Here is a 21,290-nt window from a genome sequence, read left to right as displayed (position 1 = left end):
TATGTTTCCAGTAACCTTTAAAGTTCTTTGATTATATATGAAGACTCAAAAGCACAGTAACAAGAAATGCTAATTATGTGTATTTAAAAGATAATTTTCTGTTTTCAAAGTTCTCTCAAAATATGAGACATGAGAAAGTGGTTTTCAGGCTTTATGTACCTTATATAGATAGGAAAAGCTCCCTTTCTTCCTATTGCAGTGATAAAACCTTAGGCAGCCCTAATATTAGATGTGATCTTGCTTTGCGTTAATCATTGTTTTACCACTTACTTGCCTCTCCATTATCAGGCAGGATACTCAGACTCTTGCTTTATCACAAATGAACCCTATCCACTCCCCGTGATGTGCTGCGTGCCAGCAGTATTCAGCTACTTTGGATAAATTGGTTAGTCTTGTAAAATACTTCCCTAAGCTCAAGTTCTGGAACTTGTCAGGTGTCCTCTCTGACAGTCCTGTCTTCCCTTGGCTCTCAGATTACCCCACCAGCTGGGTTAAGGCCCATATCCTCCCATAAAGCGTGCTTCTTTGGAATTCAGATCTATTGGCGTTTGGCACTAAAAAGCAATGTTCTTGCACTTTCTGTCAGATCAGGGCTGAATAATCTCCTGGGGGTGAGTAACCTTTTAAATGTTGGAAGACTAACAGTTTCAGGGATCAGTGTGAGCTTAGCAATTTGTAAGAAAGATCAGAGAAATACATGTCCCTTTTCTTGAATATAGCAAGATCCAGATTATTTTTTCCTTTTTGTAAATCAGTCTGGAGGTTGGCATCACACTCTCCCCGACCCCATGCCAATCCATCAGTCTGTGCATAGAGCAAACCTTTACGGACAGAAATATGGCTTCTGAATTACACTGGCACTTAATCAGTATTATTGCATATGACTGAAGGCAGGGAGTTATGAAAGTGTCTTGGGTGACAGTCCTTCTCCCACCTATAAAACTCCTGGCAAAGGAATTAATAGGCATTCTATAAACAGACAGAGTTAAGCTCTTAAAAACAGCATACTATTCATAGGGTTTAAATTTCTCAGCCAACATGGAAAAACTAGGTTGAAAAAGTAGCATCTAATTTATTCTTAAATATAGTTGAAAGATTTTATTTTCTTTCTGCTCCCACAAAAGTTAATTGGTGCTGCTTCCATCCTAATAAATAGAGGTATTTAAGTGTCAAAGCATGCCCCCCAAACTTTGTTGTACATGTAAACACCTGAGAAGCTTTTATAACACCTGGTGCCCAGTCTCTACCCAGCATCAATTAAATTGGAATGCCTGGGGGTGTCTGTCAGGCATCAGTGCTTTTTAAAAATCCCCAGGGAGAAGGCAATATGCAGTAAAGTTTGGGAACCTGAGTTAAAACAGTCACACTCCCTACCTGCTCTTCAGCTTTTCTCCCTTGCTTCTTTATCTCAATAGTTCTCAATCTGACTGCTTATTAGAATTAGGAGGCATCTTAAAGTATTCCATTCTGATGCATTTGGCCTAGGGCTGAGTATAAGCATCAGAAATGCTTTGCTGTTCCCCAGCTGACTCTAACGTACAGTCATGGTGAAAAAATCACTGGGCTAGCCATAGGTGGGCCCTTTAGCCTTTTTCTTGCAGTAAGAACTTTATGCATATTAAAATTCCTATCCACTTGCTTTGTTGAATGAATTTTCTTTTTCAGTTCACCAGGCTCTAAAGTTCCAACCACTTTCCTAAATCCATTGGTAATAGATTACCTGGTGAAATACAGGACAGCCAGTTATATTTTATTTCAGCTAAACAATAAATGCTGTCTTCTGAAATTTAAATTTAACTAGTGTCCTATGTTGACTACATCTACCAACACTAACTGGTGGGAGAGCATGGCTCATTCTTAGAAAAATTAGCAGCTGAATTTGGGGAAGGTCCCATCCTTTGAATCTTCAAGGTTTATGGCCTTTTAGTTCTTATCCATTCTAGCTGCAGAAGTGGTAGATGAAAGGCATGAATGATTTGGGAATTAAAAACTACTTAAGATCTCCCAGTGAGCCAGGAGGACCCACATTTCCCTTTTACTTAGAGTGTCATTGGCTGACCAGCAGGCGAGGAGTATAGAAGAGGCTGGGTGTCATTGTGCATAGAAAGAGGTGAAGACTTGAATATATGCTTTAGTTGCAGGAACCCTGCTTCTGCATTCTTCAGAGGATTGCCATTTTGAGCTTTTTCTATGACTTTCAGGTACTTCAGACTTGCTTTTTCTTCTTCTTTTTGTTTTTCATGTTATTTCTTTTTAATCTATCTGAATATTAGATATTTGACTGGAGTTGAGATAGTTTTCAGGTAAAACTGTTCTCATAGCATACTGAGTCTGAACTAATGGGAGGTTCAGGAGTCCCTGGCAATCTTGTAAGAACCCTCTAATCTCAAGAGGCTTCCAAAGCAGTCTGGATGCCTTTCAGCTTCATCCGCTGGGACTGTTCACCACTAGCTGATTCATGAAATTTCTTTCCTCCTCACCATCCCCAAATAGGCCTTGAACTGTAAATAAAAGTCATAGGTAGGTGCATTTCTTGACCAACAGAAGGCTCTATACAAAGAGAAAAGGAGTGAGATTTCACAAGAATTCCCGAAAGCAGGTGTTATAATGACTTTACCAGATTTGAGTCTGACATTTTGATGAGCAACTCTTGAGCACCCCTCGTAATATCCTCCATGGAAGAGATAGGCCAACAGGTAGTATGTCAAATCCCCCTTTGCCAGTCCAAGTGTACTAATGGAAGGAGGTGAAACAGGTGAAGCACATTAACTTTTAACCTGTTAACAATGGTTTTTTTCACTAAGCATTAGATGTTTAAAAGGGAAATGCACACTGGCAGAAGGAGCCAAGACAAAGGGTGATAGGAAGGGGCTGAAAGCTGCATCATGGAACATATTTGCAAGCCAGCTGGGCCCACTTTGTGCAGATGTTTTTATAGGAACAAGAGGGAGGGGCAGGTGGTCTGATGTTAAGCACATCAGCAAAGCAGCAGACTATTTCTCTGCATAAGGCCCCTTTCTCCTGGCTCAAGAGAGGTGAGGGAGGGGGGTGGTGCTCAGAGGCTTTGGAATGATTTTATTGTTCAAACTGAATTCAAGTAAATTGCATATTTTGATGGTAAGACTTTTTTCCAAGTTAATTTAAAAAGGATTAAAAATCATCTTAGGACTCTGAAAACCAGAGAGCTGTATGTTTATCCACCTGTGAGCAATCCAGTCATCATCAGCTATTTTATTCATAGGTGAGAAAACATGTAGCTATTTGGAGAAAATACTTCCAAAATGGATCTCCTTGGTTTATATGATGAACTTCTTTAAGCTTTAAGGCAGTGTAGATAGGTGAAGCTCTCTCTTCCACAGATGGTTGGCTTGGCCTTCCACTTTTTGCCTGACTGCTTCTGTAGCATGTCTATGCAGTGTACATTCCAGATTATGCAGGGAATCAGATTTTTTATACAGGTTGAAGGTTTGCAAATTGGTGGCCCACAGTTTTACTGTTTGACCCACACCGTGCAAGGGAGAAAACAAAAAGCAAATTTGAGCCAAAATTATAAACTTGGAATTTTACACACACACACACACACACATCTGGATTGCCAGGTTCTCTTGAAAAAGCAAAAGATTTGACTATGCTATGCTCACTTTCCTCCTGCCAGTAATCTGGTAGATCTTTGTCTTTTTCTGGACACACTTTTTCCAGTTTGCTATAGCCCCTGTCACTCTGGCATTGGGTTTATTCATGCAGTGAAACGAGACAGATATAAGGAGACATTTATATTACCTGTTTATATGAGTTTGCAATCCATGGTATAAGGCAAGACTATATTATGTTGTTGCTCAAGTGTCTTTCAAGCTGCTTCTGTGGATTTTCTGTTTTGTACAAATGGAGTTCTTAATATTGTTATAGATTATCTGAAACTTTGCTTGAGGGAAGAACTTGACTATGCTACTGCAGTTCTAAAAGTTGTTTCTGGCCTATTTCAGTTTAGTTTTAGAGCACAAATGAATTTGTGACTAAAGAGTAACTCAAGTTGATTTTTTTGGCAGTGTTTTCATTGCCAAATTAAAGAATTAAAGTGATCATCTGGATGAACTCATCTGTAAGTAGAAAACAGAAATTAGTAATTTGATTATCAGAGGTGGTTGCAAGTACAGGTCAAATCCAGCAATGCTGTCAGTCAAATGCTCAACTGTTAACGTTAATCACCTATTTTAATATCAAAAAACCTTAACACAAGAAAGGACTTTAGGGATTAAAATTTGACCTCTTCATTTCACAGATGAAAAAACGGAACTTCAGAGTGGTTAAGCAATCTATTCTTTTTTACTGGGAGGAGGAGCCTCTGTTTATTGTCCAGAGTCTTGAATCACCCCTCCCCACTCCCCTCTACCTGGTGCATCTGAAACTAACATGTGATCCTCAGAGTGTGGGTGGGAATGAAGAGGTACACTTCTCTGTGCCCTGTGCACCTCTTTCTTGCTTTTCCATTTAGCTAAGGCCTTGCTGGAGTTCTTGATGAGACGAATCTACTATGAGCCTTTTTCTCAAAGAGCCCCTTTGGTGCACTGGGTGCTCACCTTCCTATATGTAGGGAAGAAGAGTAAGGTGATCTTTCACATCACCATTACAGAATCTCAGCTGGGCAATTAGAGGAAACCTTCAGAATTCCCAGGTAGAGTTATCACAGGTTTGGCTTAAAGCAACCTATTCTCAAATACACTACAGGTTAGTATCCCAGCTGAAACCTAAACCCATTTCTTTTGACTTTAACCAGGGCCTATGTTATTTATATTATCCTTGGTGGTGTTTTAGTCACTAAGTCATGTCCAACTCTTGTGACACCATGAACTGAAGCCTGCCAGGCTCCTCTGTCCATGGGATTCCCCAGGCAAGAATACTGGAGTGGGTTGCTATTTTCTTCTCCAGGGGATCTTCCTGACCCAGGGATCGAACCCAAGTTTCCTGTATTGCAGGCAGCTTCTTTAACGACTGAGCCACCAGGGAAGCCCTATGTTATCCTTATTACTTCTAAAATTATATAGATAGTTTCAGGTTTATTTCTCAGCTTTCATTGTTGCTTATTGTTTATTGCAATAGCATTATTTACAGCAAAAATTGTATTAATGTTGCCATTACTACACATTTATAATTATCAGAATCGTGTAATGAAACTGTAACTCATTTCATAGATACATTTTTTAAAAATGTGAGGATGACTCTTAGTAATGAAAAATTTATAATTCACATTTTAATAAAAAGGCTTCCGAACAACAGGAAATGTTACCAGTAGTTGTCTTTGCATGACTTTAGATAGCTTCTCCCACTTTTTTTCTTTTCTTGTCTGTGTTCTGAATTTTCCATGAGTCTATATCACTTTTATAATTGCTAGAATTTTTAAACCGTTATATATATAAAAAAAGGCAAATCCACTGTGATAAAGACATGAAGCATTTATGTGAAATTAGAATGTTCTCACACCTCATTCATTCCTAAGAGTGGAATGTAAAGACTATTTCCTGTGACTCAAATATGCACACAAAGAAAAAGGATTTGACACTTTCCCACAGTGAAAGAAAAATGTCTGGTGGCTGTGATTGTAAGGGACACGCGCTGAGGGCTGAGACCTAGGATGCATTCCGGGCTGAATAACACCAATGTTAAAATTAAAAATCCAGCAGTTCTAGCTTCCTCAGTGACGATCCCCTCACAGTATCTAACTAATCGACTTAGGCCAATCTTCTGGGATGAACTTTTATTTTCTTAGAAATTCTGAAAGCTGAGAAGAATTCAAATTTTGATTTACCTTTGTCTAGTGTTGGGGAGCTTAAAGAAAGGGAAGCAACTGACCCCTCTCCCATAGGCTACTGCAACAGCTGCTCAGTTACCAGGGGAAGAGTTTACTTGGATGGAGAGAGAAAATACTTCTTTATAAATAATCTGCTTTTACTACTCCTGTTTCTGGGAAACTTGATCCATACAATGCACCTATGAGTGTTTGAGGTCAAGTTCCAACTGTTTTTTATTAAATATTTGACTGTTTTATGTGTTTGTAATTGAGTTTGAGATCCACATAATTAAGGAGCCTGGTATCAGGAGCTTGCCTCTCTGTCTTCTCTGTCCCACTCTCTATTTTGAAAACATTAAGTGTTTAAATATGGCTCACTCTGCTTTCTCATGTTCCTTAATCTCAGTATTTCAATTTCTTGAGAAGGTGAAGCATCAGAGAACATTGCATAGCTCAGTGCTGATCAATCCTCAGTGCTTTGACATCCTCTCTACAAAGCTGGGGTGTTTGAGGGAATACAGTGGACAAGTAGATCCGATGTTTTGTGTCTGTGAGTCGGGCACTGTTTTACTTACTTTCCCCTCATTCCCTTTTGGAAAGGACTCTACCCACTCCAGTATTCTGGCCTGGAGAATTCCGTGGACTGTATAGTCCATGGGATCACAAAGAGTCGGACACGACTGAGCCACTCTCACTAACTCACAAGCCTGTTTACAAAAGGATATTTTAGGATCTCAGAGAAACAAGTTAAACTGAAATCAATAAAATATTGCATCAACTTTTTGTATCAGCAGTTAACTCTTAGAAGGACTGCTCCCTTTTAAAAAGTTTGCTATGTTTCTAGATAAGTTATGACCTCTTCTAACTTCTAATCAGCATGAACACACACACACACACACACACACACACACACACACACACCCTCCCTCTCCTTAATCCGCCTCTATAAACATTCCTGTTATAGTTGGGATGTGGCAGTCCTGCTGCTGATGGAGTTGGAAGATCCCTTCAGACAAGGCCCAGGATACTTCAGTACTTCACATGGCCTAGGTATGAAATCCCCTCCTGCTGTTTGTCACTAAGTATTTTGGTAAATTATACTTTCTCACTTCCTCTGAGTTAGGAGTAATAAGCCATGCCTTCAGACTGAGTAGCTGAGGCTCTGACTCAAAAAAGGGGAGTGCTTAGAAGTGACAAAAAGCGCCTCTGTTTAGAAGGGAGAGTAATTGAAAACTCCCAGGCAGCTCCCTGTACTTCTTCTCAGGTCATTCCTGGAAACAAACTTTCATAGTCAAAATCCCTCCTCACTCATGAGTCTTTTTGCTTCTCACCCTGAAATGGTGCAGGTGTACACTAAAGGACATTTGCAGTTGAGGACGTTAGGAAAATTCCAAAGCCGAACTTTATTTTACCACAAGTTTTGGCTTCTTTTGAAAATAACTTTACAAATGGTTGTCGGTTTAAAATGCTAGTTGGTGAATGAGTGAAATTGTCCTCTTTATAGTTTAAAGCACTTAGGGTACATTATATTTCATAGTAGAAGAGATGGAAAACCTAAACTATGCAGTTTAGTCATATCCCTGGTAGAGTGAGGCATATTGTCAATACAATGTATAGATTTGAGAGAAGAAAACTTGGACAGGCAATGGACTGAAAGATTATGACCAGGGAACCACCCAGCTCCCAAAGTCCCAGCCTGCCACTGTGGAATGGGTAAGTCCTGCCAATGGAGAAAGACAAACTTTGATTCTAATCTCAGCTTTACTTCTCTGTTAGGCAGTGGTCTGAGAGTGGAGTCTTTGGAGCCACACGTTTTGGATCCATATTCTACTTTCTCTACTTATTCTGTCACCCTGGGCAACCCTTTGGTGTTTCTCATCTCAGAATGGAGATTATAATACCACCTGGTGCATAGTGTTTGATAATTAAGGGGAATGTATTATGCAGTGTAATTGGAAAGGTGCTAGCACATTGTATGTCTTTAGTAAATATTAGCCATTATTACTAAATGTGTCACCTTAGCAAAGGCCAGTGACTGGTCCCTCTCTCAGTGTCCCCATATATGAGTGGAAAAGCAAATTATATGGATTAATTTAGAACATGGGTTTTGTTAATTTAATTTTAACCTTTTTATTTGAAAAATTGCAAACACACACCAAAGTAGAGACTACTGTGATTTCAATTTCCAGTTGCAAATATAAGGAGCTTAGAAGTTGTACCCTATCCTAACAGCAAGTAACAAGTCTAACAAACTGAAAAATTAACAACTAATCTTGGATCTGTAAGAGAAGGGAGGACACAGGACAAACTTTTGCCCCCAGGATTGGAGAGACAGAAGGTGAATACAGAGAGGCATGGCTTCCTGGAACAGAAACTTTCAGGCAGGTCTATAACTGCTGAATTGCTGGAGGCTCAGTGGGGACAAGTCTCAGAGCTCAAAACTCCAGGGGGACCCCGGCTTGGGAGAGGGGACAATACTGTGAGATTTATCTCCAGGAACTCAAGCAGGTTCCCATAGTAAATACCAAGGAAAAATCCCCTCATGCTTCCATCAGGGGAGGAGGAAGAAACATATTATGAAATGTGCCAGAGCACTTTTCTTCTTTAACAAGGCCTGTCCTCAGATTAGATCAGATCAGATCAGTCACGTCCGACTCTTTGCAACCCCATGAATCGCAGCACGCCAGGCCTCCCTGTCCGTCACCAACTCCCGGAGTTCACTCAGACTCACGTCCCTCGAGTCAGTGATGCCATCCAGCCATCTCATCCTCTGTCGTCTCCTTCTCCTCCTGCCTCCAATCCCTCCCAGCATCAGAGTCTTTTCCAATGAGTCAACTCTTTGCATGAGGTGGCCAAAGTAGTGGAGTTTCAGCTTTAGCATCATTCCTTCCAAAGGAATCCCAGGGCTGATCTTCAGAATGGACTGGTTGGCCTGTCCTCAGGAGAAACTAATTAACCAGAGCCTCACCTGTTTTATCAGAGCCTGACTCACCTGGGGCTGGGAAATACTCAACTCCAGCCTCCGATGGCCACTTTGTCCCACCTAAGCAGGGAGAAAAACCTGCAGTCAACTTTCCAGTCCAGAGACATCGGCTCACTAAAGACTGAGACCTGATCATAGGTCTGTCATGCACTTCCCCTCCTCCCACCGCCGTGTGACTGAAGGCCTCCTTACAGTGGTGTCTTTTACCTGGTGTATCGTGTCTGGCTGTCAGGAAAAATCTACAAGGCATATTAAAAGTAAAACAAAACAAAACGCAAACCTCAGAATTTGAAGAGACAAAGCAAGCATCAGAACCAGACATGGTAGAGATGTTGAAATTATCAGACTTGGAATTTAAAACGACTGGTTAATATGCTAAGGGCTTTCATGGACAAAGTTAGATGGCATGTAAAAACAGATGGGCAATGTAAGCAGAGAGATGGAAATCCAAAGAAAGAACCAAAAAGAAATTTTAGAGAGACTAGTATAAATACAGGGAGCCCTTGAACAACATGAGTCTGTAAGGGTTCACTTATACATGGAATTTTTAATATAAATACATACTATAGTGTTATGTCATCTGAGGTTAGTTGAATCCAAGGATGTGGAACCATGGATACAGAAGGCTGACTGTAAAGTTTTACAGAGATTTTTAACTGCACTGGGGGTTGGTGCATTAAGAACTGACTATTTCAAGGGTAAACTGTAATCCTGGGTGCCCAGCATCAAGTTTTAATGATGATCATTTTTTTTTTTTTTTTTGCCATTATTGTTTCAACTATTGTCCCATCAGGTTTTTTTTTTTTTTTTTTTCTGAGACTTTTTGAGCAAATTACAAAAATGATATTATTTTAACCACAAATTCTTCAGCATATAGGTGCAGTAGATTGTTTGCAAGATGACTGCAGTAATTCTGTGTGCAACTTCTTTGTAACATGCCTTTGTGGCTCCTCCCATTAGGAGGTGGTCTTGTAACATGCTGTGACTGATGAATGTGCAAAAGTGATGATGTGGGATTCTAAACCTACGTCTTGGAATTCCTAGATAAAGGGATTGTTCAGCTGAGTCCGGTCCAAGTTGCTGACCTTACAGAATTGTGAATAAACAGCACTGTTAAGTTTGGGGCAGTTTATTATGCAGCAGTAGATAACCTAACACAATGACGTGTTTTTTAAAGTACCTAATGTTGGAGAAGACTCTTGAGAGTCCCTTGGACTGCAAGGAGATCCAACCAGTCCATTCTAAAGGAGATCAGTCCTGGGTGTTCATTGAAAGGACTGATGCTAAAGCTGAAACTCCAATACTTTGGCCACCTCATGCAAAGAGTTGACTCATTGGAAAAGACCCTGATGCTGGGAGGGATTGGAGGCAGGAGGAGAAGGGGATGACAGAGGATGAGATGGCTGGATGGCATCACCGACTCGAAGGACGTGAGTCTGGGTGAACTCCGGGAGTTGGTGATGGACAGGGAGGCCTGGCGTGCTGCGATTCATGGGGTCGCAAAGAGTTGGACATGACTGAGTGACTGAACTGAACTGAACTGATAACAAACATGTTGCTTTTACCATCCTGACCAGGGTACTGAACTTACAGGGCAGGAAACATTTTAAAACTCAATGAGGTACCATTTCACGCCAGTCAGAATGGCTGCGATCCAAGTCTACAAGCAATAAATGCTGGAGAGGGCGTGGAGAAAAGGGAACCCTCTTACACTGTTGGTGGGAATGCAAACTAGTAGAGCCACTATGGAGAACAGTGTGGGAATACCTTAAAAAACTGGAAATAGAACTGCCGTATGACCCAGCAATCCCACTGCTGGGCATATACACCGAGGAAACCAGAATTGAAAGAGACATGTGTACCCCAATGTTCATCACAGCACTGTTTATAATAGCCAGGACATGGAAGCACCCTAGATGTCCATCAGCAGATGAATGGATAAGAAAGCTGTGGTACATATACACAATGGAGTATTACTCAGCCATTAAAAAGAATACATTTGAATCAATTCTAATGAGGTGGATGAAACTGGAGCCTATTATACAGAATAAAGTAAGCCAGAAAGAAAAACACCAATACAGTATACTAACACATATATTGGAGAAGGCAGTGGCACTCCACTCCAGTACTCTTGCCTGGAAAATCCCATGGACGGAGGAGCCTGGTAGGCTGCAGTTCATGGGGTCACTAGGAGTCGGACACGACTGAGTGACTTCACTTTGACTTTTCACTTTCATGCATTGGAGGAGGAAATGGCAACCCCCTCCAGTGTTCTTGCCTGGAGAATCCCATGGACAGAGGAGCCTGGTGGGCTGCAGTCCATGGGGTCGCTAGGAGTCAGACACGACTGAAGCGACTTAGCAGCAGCAGCAGCAATGCATATATATGGAATTTAGAAAGATGGTAATGATAACCCTGTATGTGAGACAGCAAAAGAGACACAGATATATAGAACAGTCTTTTGGACTCTGTGGGAGAGGGAGAGCGTGGGATGATTGGGGAGAATGGCATTGAAACATGTATAATATCATACATGAAATGAATTGGCAGTCCAGGTTCGATGCATGAAACAGGGTGCTTGGGGCTGGTGCACTGGGATGACCCAGAGGGATGGTATGGGAAGGGAGGTGGGAGGGGGGTTCAGGATGGGGAACACATGTACACCTGTGGCGGATTCATGTTGATGTATGGCAAAACCAATACAATATTGTAAAATAATTAGCCTCCAATTAAAATAAATAAATTTATATTAAAAAAATTAAAACTCTGAAGGAGAGTGTCAGCATGTTAAGGTCAGGGTGGAAATAGTGTTTCAAGATACTCATTCAAACTGTGAGCCTTCTATGGCTGAACTGAATATTCCAACTTAAGGCCCAAGGAATGTTGATACTTGAACAAGCTATATTGGGCCATGGTCTCTTTTGAGTAACTGATAGAACATTTTCAAAGGAAAAAAATGCATGGGTATACAGCCCTCTTGTTACACACGCGCACACACACACACACACACACACACACACACACACACAAATAAGGGTTTGCTTACATCACGGGGTCATGAACCAGTTAATGTGTGTATGCACATGTTAGTTGCTCAGTCGTGTCTGACACCAGGCTTCTCTCCATGGAATTCTCCAGGCAGGAATACTGGAGTGGGTAGCCATTCCCTTCTCCAGGGGATAATGTGTAGATACAGTTAATGAACTCTGACCTTGGGTGAGCAGACCCCTTACTTGAATCCCAGGGCTGATAATCAGCTCTAAATGCCAAGGAGTCTGTGTATGACAGTTTGTCAAGTATCATTTCAATTTCTGTTCTGTTGCAGCTACTGATGAATGAGGAGGAATTGTTGGTATGAGTTTCTGGCTTGATTTCAGGTTTAGAGTATGAAAGCTTCTTAACCAGTGCTTAGTTTAACCAGATTTGTTTCAAAGCCTTTCAAAGCTTTAAGCACATTCTTCCCACTCCCAGTCCTGATCTTCCTTTAGCATGAGTTCTGTGCAATAGAATGTTCCAGAACTTGGCAGCTCCTCAGCAGCTGCACTTTAGCTTGCTGCTGGCACTGTCCAATGTGCTGGATGCTTCCACAGGACTTGGCAGTGCTTTTCTTAAAGATTGTAGTCGATAATTTATTAGGCTTGTGCAGACTATAAATATTTGCCTTGGTTCTTATTTTACCACCACCTGATTATTGTCTTTGCTGTTTATCTCACACTAGTTTTTTCAGTATCTTATCATAGAAATGGCCAGTCCTTTGGCCATTGAGTCTATCCCTTACTGATACTCTATAAGGCCCAGCCTTCTCCAGGAATAGGCAAGGATGGAAGAAAGCAAGGAGATGCTGAAGAATAGAGAGTCAGCCCAAACTCAGGAGAACTGAGAAATTGGAAGTCCTCTCAAACTGATATTAAAATAATTTTATTGATTATAAGAGAGATAAATAAAAGGGATTTATTATTAATAAAAAGAAAGTAGTACCCACTCTTTATCACTCATCACCCTCTTTCTCCTTACTTTGTTTATAATAGCACTTACCACCTTGCCTAATGATACATATTTGTTTATTATTTGCCTCCCTCTGTTTTAATGTAAACTCCATTAAAACATGTAATTTGCTATATCGCTAGGCCAGTGACTGGTACACAGTAGGTGCTCAGTAGCTATTTTAATTACTTCTTAATGAATAGCTGAGCAATTGAATGAAGTAATCTTAATAAACTGACATCTTCTGAAGTTTTTCCAACATTGATATTTTTAAGAATCCCCTCAGAAGAGCTTTTAAAAGAGTCAACTATTCAGTCTATATCTTTAGAGACTCTCATCATTAGTATGGAAATTGAACTCCAGAATCAAGTATTTAAGCTTTCCAAGTGATGCCTAGGAAAGGGTTTTGGAAAAAGCTGCCTTGTGTGACTTATATTCCCTCTAAAGATGTACAACAGGAACACTTAGTAAAACAGTAGAGTTCCATCCTCTGTCCCTGGCAATTTGGGACAAATCAAAATATAATCAAAATTTTAAAAATAATCAAATAGGTAATTCAATAACTCATTCTCATTTAAAATAATTTCTTCCTGTTTTTTTTTTTTTCTCATCTTTTGACTGTGTCCCTTCTTATAGGTTTTTCTGAGATATACAGCTCAGAAAAGCTGAAAATTTCTCTTGAGCAGATATTTCTTCCAAATTGAGAAAAATTTGGTAGCAGGCACTGAGAATGTAAGAAGAAATGTTTGGAGAATTGGCAGACTCGTTTTTGCCACTTGAGTCCTTAATTTCAAGAGCATGTAGGGCAATCAATACCTACAAAAAAAATCAGTTAAGCCTTGAAGGATATAATCAAGTAATTCATTAAAGAAACAAAAGGAGCATAAATGGTTAAAAATATTTTTAAGTTGTAAACGTTTTTTTTTAACTGATCAAAGAAATGCAAATTTAAGGAGTAAAAAGATTTTTCCCTGACCAGTTTGGCAAAAACTAACATCCAGTGTTAGAGATGGTGTGGAGAAACGAGCACTTTTGTACACAGAAATAAGCACTTCTGCTCTGCCGGGAGCAAGGCTTCTGAAGGGCAGCTTGGGAATAAGCGTAAACAGTTTAAATGTGGATATCATCAGGCCCAACAATTCTATTTGATAGAATGTATACTTAGAAAATCACTGGACATGTGTCCAAAGATGTACTTCAAGCATATTAATGCATGGGCCATTTATAAAATAAAATATTTTAGAACAACTTGTTCACCAATTCAGAATGATGAAATTAGTTGGCACATTTCCATACATTAAAAATAACTGACATTTACCGAGCACTTACTGTTACATATTGTATGTAATATAATTATTACATATAATAATATGTAATAATTATTATACTTACTATTACAGTTACTACTATACTATTACTATATTACATATAATAATATTTAATAATTATTATACTTAAAATTACTATTATTACTACAATTACTATTATACTATACTTACTATTACATAGTAAGTGCATCATACAGAGCACTTACTATGTAATATTACATATTACATAGCCTGATGCTATGCTAAGTTTATTATAGGGGTTAACTCTTAATTTTCACAACGATCTTCTGTGTAGATAGTATTATTTTGTCTCATTTTAAAGTCGAGGAAAGTGAGACACAAAAGGGTTGAATTAGTTGCATGAGGCTGTGCAGCCGGTAAATAGTAGAGTTGGGAATGACACCCAGGCATTCTGGCCTGAGTCTGTACTCTTAACCCCTATGTGTGGAATGTAACTCAATAACTATGTGGAAAGGGGACAAGATATATTCAGTAGAAGAAAGTAGATTTCAGAAGAAGCTGGCTTAGTTACAGAAAGAATAGAGTGAGGAAAGAAGAATATGTGTAGAATGCTTAGAAAAAACATTTGAAGGGGTGAATACTAAATTTATTATATCAGGGTTACTTTCCGGTGACTTCCAGTTTTTCCTTTACAATTCCTTACAATCTAAGCTTCTTGTTCAATAAGCTTATATTTCTTTTACAGTCAGAAAAGATATTTTTTAAAAATTGGCCAACTTTAACCATAATTAGTTTTTATGCATGTTGAGGCATTCCTGTTTGACTCAAATGGTGTTGGTTTTCCCTGCTAATGTTTTCTACAAGCCAGTTCCTTCCTAAATTTCATTTATTCAATAGTTTAATGTTTGTTTCATATCTGTATTTTAGTGGAACCATTGATATAACTATCCTGAGAGCTATAATTAAGGAGATGCATAGGGAAATGAAGTTGTTAAATTGGAATGATTGTAATAGACATGGGCACTTGGCTGGCGCAAGAGTCACTGAAGAGGTCTCCACCCTGCAGGCTGGAGATGCTGGATACACTTTGCAGTCACTGTTGTACGTAGAGTTGGCCAGGTGATCCTTGAGACCAAAGGTACTGGATGCGATGTGAGATTCTGTCAAATTCTTTAATTTCCTGGTAGAAAGATCCAGTCTAACTGGCAAAGCTCTCTTCTCACTTAAGTTGTTCAGCCAGTTGTGAGGATATGAGTTTTGCAGTTGTAGCAGCTGTTTTGCAAAGTTGAGGATACAAGTGAGGGAAAGATCAAGGAGAGTCTGACCCTAACAGGTGGTGCTGCTGAACCAAATTCAGCTAAAGCCTACCTCCAGACTTCTTGTTTTGCTGGAAAGAGAATACCTTATTTGTTCAAGCCACTGTTGACTCTTGCTCTAGTTGCACCAAGCATATTTCCAAAACACACAGTGCTCAAAATGCTCAGGTATTCTTTCTTGCATTTAAATATGTTTTCTATCTTGCCTTGCATAGAAATATTTGTGAGTCATTTTCGTGGAATCCTAAAAGACACAAATTAGAACTAAAATTAGAATTTATTTAGAATTAGAGTTCACCTAAATATTTTTCTTTTTACATACAAAAAGTTAATATTTATGGGAAGTAAATGATTAGCATAAGGTTATGTATGTGTGTGTGCTCAGTTGTGTCCAACTCTTTGAGACCCCATGGACGGTAGCCTGCCAGGTTTCTCTGTCCATGGGATTCTCCAGGCAAGAACACTGGAATGGGTTGCCATTTCCTCCTCTGGGGGATCTTCCTGACCCAGGGATCAAACCTGAGTCTCCTATGTCTCCTACATTAGCACATTAGCAGGTGGATTCTTTACTACTGAGCCATCTGGAAAGCCCCTTAAGATTATGTGACTAGTGGTTAATTTTTTAGATCATTTTTAGAACTTTGCATGGTAGCACTTTGAGTTGGCTGTTTCTGTTGCCTATATGTCATAAGTCATATGACATATGAAGTCCAAGATGACAGACTATTAACTAATCCTATAGCATCTCAATAGATACACTGCCTGACAAGAACTATGTCTGCCTTTTACCCTGAGCATGAGAACTGCTGGTTGATGAATTTGCAGAAGATACGAATGGAAGAATGCTTGCCTGGGTGTGTTAGTAGCTGTTCTTCATCATAGACACTTAAAGAGTCATTTTGTTGGATGATTTTGGTCACGGATGCAGGCTGAGATGTGCAAGCCGATGGCAGCCAGCACAACAGTGAACTCATTATTTTTGTCTGAAAGGCCAGCATAGCCTCTGAGGGAACATCTTTTTGGGATTTCTGTATCACTCACAGCTAATGGGTCTGGACTTGCCACTTATATTTCCAAAGTGGATTCCAGTGGTATAATATCACTTTAGAATGAAGCTTAAAAAGGAAGAAGATGGACATGAAGATCATAATATAGAACCCTATCCATAAGATGTTTATTCTAATAACTGCATTTGAATGTGTACCAAGGATATATTTTTCTCCTGGCCAAGTCATAAAATGACCCTAAAAACTGAAGACAGAGCCATATCCTAAACACTTGTGAACCAGCTCTCAGCTCAAAAGTTACCCCAAGGAAACATTCCCTGATTCCTCAACTGAGGCAGGCCCACAGCTTCCCTAAGGTACCTCACTCCATTTTAACTTCTTTCAGGCATTTATCAACATCTGACCATTATTTTATTAACTTTTCTCCTTGTTTGATCTCTCTCTCCCTTTTCTAACTAGGGTGTTGGATTAGAGGCAGCAGGACCCACTCTGTCTTATTCACTGTGGCATACTCAGCCAAGATGCCAGTCCCAGAGTAGGAGTTCAATAAATATTGGTTGAATTAATGATGCTCTGACTATCAATACTTTGGCTACTTAGTCAATTCAATAAATTGTCTTTTAAGGATGAGATGGAAGATAGATTCTTTCTTTTCAGTTTGGTGATGGTGTTGATGTATGTGTTAGTCAAGCATATGTGCACCTCAGCCCCAAGAGTTACAATATAAATACGTGGAAACAATATTGGAGCAGTTAGAACTAGCACATGGATCAGTCACAATAAAGTGCGTATTTGTGTGTGTGTGTGCACATATAGGTCAGGCTTGTATATCTTGGCTTTGCCTAAGTAGCCAATGATCTGGGTTAGCGAGGGAAAGCTAAATATATTTTACATTGTGCCAGGATTATACAGATGTTTTCACATTTCATGTCCTAGTATGTTATTTTCACAACCTTCAGTTGATCCTGTGCTCTAGGCATATGTACACATTGTTCTAAGACCCCAGTATAAAAAGCATTGAAACCAGGCCAGCACGACCCTTGCTCAGGAGACCTGCAGGGAGCTTGACTGAAAGGAAGCCTAGGCATCTGCAAGCACTACATAACAAGAACAAGAGCCTGAAACTGTCCAAGAGAGAAGAGCCTGTGCAGAGCCCTGGAGCACCCCACCCGCCCTCGGGGGGAAAGCGTGTGGGATGTGGTGTAGCAGGGGCATTATTCACCTCCTAAGAGCAGCTGAGCTGCCAGCAAACTGAATTTTCAGAGTAAGATAAACGTTAATTACAGATGTCAAGATTAGAGTTTGCTTTTTCTGCAAATTCCATGGGGTCTCTAAGCAACTTGATCTTTGAATTCCCAAGGTACTAAAAATCTGCACAGAAGAGATTATTATCTTAATATTGTAAGAATCCTCACCTTGAGGGCTGCCAAGTAAAAATCTAGCTTAATGACATAGACTACAGGGAATATTCCTGGGTATTTTTTAGAGGGCTGACATTTAAAACACAATTTAAGCAGATAATTATAACTATAAACTCTTCCAAAATTCTACAAGTATATAAGGTGCCGTGCCTGAACTTAGAGAAACAACTGTGTGATCACTAATATTGGATTTTGATTTTAGAAAGCTTTCCCACATGCTCTGTTTAAAAGGTATTTGTCACTTTAAAAGTGTCATTTTAACAGCGAAGCACTTCTCAAACACTTTGCTGACAAAGGTCTGTATAGTCAAAGCTATGGTTTTTCAAGTAGTCATATACGGATGTGAGAGTTGGACCATAAAGAACGCTGAGTACTGAATAATTTGTGCTTTAGAACTGTGGTGCTGGAGAAAACTCTTGAGAGTCCCTTGGACTGCAAGGAGATCCAACCAGTCAGTCCTAAAGGAAATCAACCCTGACTGATTCATTGGAAGGACTGATGCTGAAGCTGAAGCTCCAGTACTTTGACTACCTGATGCCAACTCAGTTAGCTGGCTTATTGTAAGAGACCCTGATGCTGAGAAAGTTTGAGGGCAGGAGGAGAAGGGGGTGACAGAGGATGAGATGGTTGGATGGCATCACCGACTCAATGGACGTGAGTTTGAGCAAACTATGGGAGATAGTGAAGAACAGGGAAGCCTGACATGCTGTAGTCCATGGGGTCACACAGAGTTGGACATGACTTAGCAGCTGAACAACAATGACTTCCCAGATAAGGAATTTGGCTGCTGGAAGGCAAAAAACTGAGTCCTCATATTGGATATTCATAAATATGAAGTCACCTTCTCCTCCCTTCTTGCCCCAGTCAATTAATACTGATGGCGAAGGATTCTTGGGAACAGGATCCAGATTAAATTACAACTGTCCAAGGTTTGAAATGTTATGAATATCCAGGCAATATCTGTTTGTTATATTGCTGTTCTGGTATATAGAATCTCAGGCCACAGGAACACAATGGCATTGAAATATGTATAATATCATATATGAAATGAGTCGCCAGTCCAGGTTTGATGCACGATACTGGATGCTTGGGGCTGGTGCACTGGGATGACCCAGAGGGATGGTATGGGGAGGGAGGACGGAGGAGGGTTCAGGATGGGGAACACATGTATACCTGTGGCAGATTCATTTTGATATATGGCAAAACCAATACAATATTGTAAATTTAAAATAAAATTTAAAAAAATTAAAAAGTAAAAAAAAGAAGAAGAAATGTACACTTTTTTTTTTTTTTAACACTGATACTCATCTCAATGTCACATCCCTATTCTGTTTCTGTTGAGCAACATAAAATACAAAATTAGTCATTTGTGGGTATACTCAGCTTTTCCAAGTTTAAAATCAGTAAGTTGAGTTTCTTTCTCCATCCTTCTTCCTGGAGTAGCAGACCACATCATGGCATCAGGGAGATGAGCCCACTGCTGGCTATTTACAAATCCCCCTGAAGCACTGGCAATGATGTGGACCTAGCTGCTTTGCTCTGCCATGGGTAACGTGATTAGCTTTGTCATATCCTCTTGGCCCTCAACACTCCACACAGCCCTCTTTACCTTATTCCTCCAAGCAAGGCTACTGCCTCCCGGAATCCAGATGGAAAGAGGGGTACAGGTCCCCTGTGCTACCACATCTGAGTATTATATCTTTTGTCCTTTTGTAACAAACACCCCTTTGCTAAAAATCTTTGATCAGCACCTCACTATTTTGCTCTCCTTTCTGATTCTGTCTCTCTTCTCCTATCTCAGAAAAGTGTGTTAATTTTGAAAACCTCAACCTTCAGGAAAGTTGTTAAGATTAATGAATATCTATCCACATTTTTATCTAGACACATCAACGGTTACCTTTCTGTCTCACATTATCTCTCTGTCTACACTCACACTCATACACACACACTCACAAACATACTTTATCTCTCTGTCTACACACAGACACACAGACACACAGACACACACACACACGTACTCCCCCTACCTGAATCAATGAAGAGTTAGTTGCCTACATCATGCCATTTAACCCTGAAATACCATGTATCTCTCAAGAACAAGGTGTTAAATCTTATCATATTTGGAAATTTAATATTGTCATGTACTTTTACTAGTATTTCTACTTTCTGTGTCCAAAAATTTACAGTCATCCCCTCAATGTCCTTTACAAATGTTTTTCCCTAGCTAATCCAGGGTCTAATTCAGGATCACTAACTGCATTTAGTCATCAAGGATCTTTACTCGCCTTTGGTTGTGATTATCAGCTCAGAGAATTGTTACCTTGTTCAAGTACATAGAGAGGAGGTGAAAGTAGGGAGGGAAAAACTCACTTTGCTCTTATCTTAGCCCTTGGTTTTTAAAGTTCACAAGCTAAGAGATCAATTCTTTTGTCACTCTTTGCATTTTTGCTCATAGATACCTATCCTGTGTGCAGTGAGTGCCAGCAAAGGAAGGCTGAAGAAAGGATAAACCATACTTGTTAATATTACACTTTACATTATTATCTTGCTTCAGTATTATTACAAACATATGAGTTTTTGTCTTCCATTAAAGTGTATTTTCTTCTTGAGAATTTTTGATCATTCCTCCAGTGTCATCTTGTTCTTCCTTATGGAATTGAGTCTTAAGAGACTGATATTCTTCCCTTTTGTCTCTCTCTTTCTCTTGCTCTCTCTCCCGATTCCTTTTTCAGTTCAGTTCAGTTGCTCAGTCATGTCTGACTCTTTGCGAACCCATGGACTGAAGCACACCAGGCCTCTCTGTCCATCACCAACTCCCAGAGTTTACTCATGTCCACTGAGTCAATGATTCCATCCAATCATCTCAGCCTCTGTCATGCCCTTCTTCTCCCACCATCAGTCTTTCCCAGCATCAGGGTCTTTTCGAATGAGTCAGTTCTTCACATCAGATGGCCAAAGTATTGGAGTTTCAGCCTCAGCATCAGTCCTTCCAGTGAATATTCAGGACTGATTTCCTTTAGGATGGACTGGTTGGATCTCCTTGCAGTCCAAGGGACTCTTAGGAGTCTTCTCCAACACCACAGTTCAAAAGCATCAATTCTTAAGTGCTCAGCTTTCTTTATAGTCCAGCTCTCGCATCCATACATGACCACAGGAAAAACCATAGCCTTGACTAGACAGACCTTTGTTGGCAAAGTAATGTCTCTGCTTTTTAATATGCTGTCAAGGTTGGTCATAGTTTTTCTTCCAAGGAGCAATCATCTTTTAATTTCATGGCAGAAGTCACCATCTGCAGTGATTTTGGTGCCCAAAATAAAGACTGTCACTGTTTCCACTATTTCCCCATCTATTTGCCATGAAGTGATGGGACTGGATGCCATGAATTAGTTTTCTGAACGTTGAGTTTTAAGCCAACATTTTCACTCTCCTCTTTCACTTTCATCAAGAGACTTTAGTTCCTCTTCACTTTCTGCCAAAGGGTGGTGTCATCTGCATATGTGAGGTT

The 21,290-nt window shown here is 39.9% G+C and overlaps 1 long non-coding RNA gene across 1 annotated transcript in view; it reads left to right on the top strand.

Moving 5' to 3' along the window:
• LOC139177972 (uncharacterized) overlaps nucleotides 1-21,290 on the top strand; it is a 269,642-nt gene that overhangs the window by 8,928 nt on the left and 239,424 nt on the right. The gene's annotated exons all lie outside the window — the stretch shown is intronic.

The sequence above is a fragment of the Bos indicus genome, chromosome 20 (assembly GCF_029378745.1).
Source record: "Bos indicus isolate NIAB-ARS_2022 breed Sahiwal x Tharparkar chromosome 20, NIAB-ARS_B.indTharparkar_mat_pri_1.0, whole genome shotgun sequence".
Taxonomy (NCBI): domain Eukaryota; kingdom Metazoa; phylum Chordata; class Mammalia; order Artiodactyla; family Bovidae; genus Bos; species Bos indicus.
The sequence above is the reverse complement of the archived record's forward strand: the minus strand, read 5'-3'. Positions and strand labels throughout refer to the sequence as shown.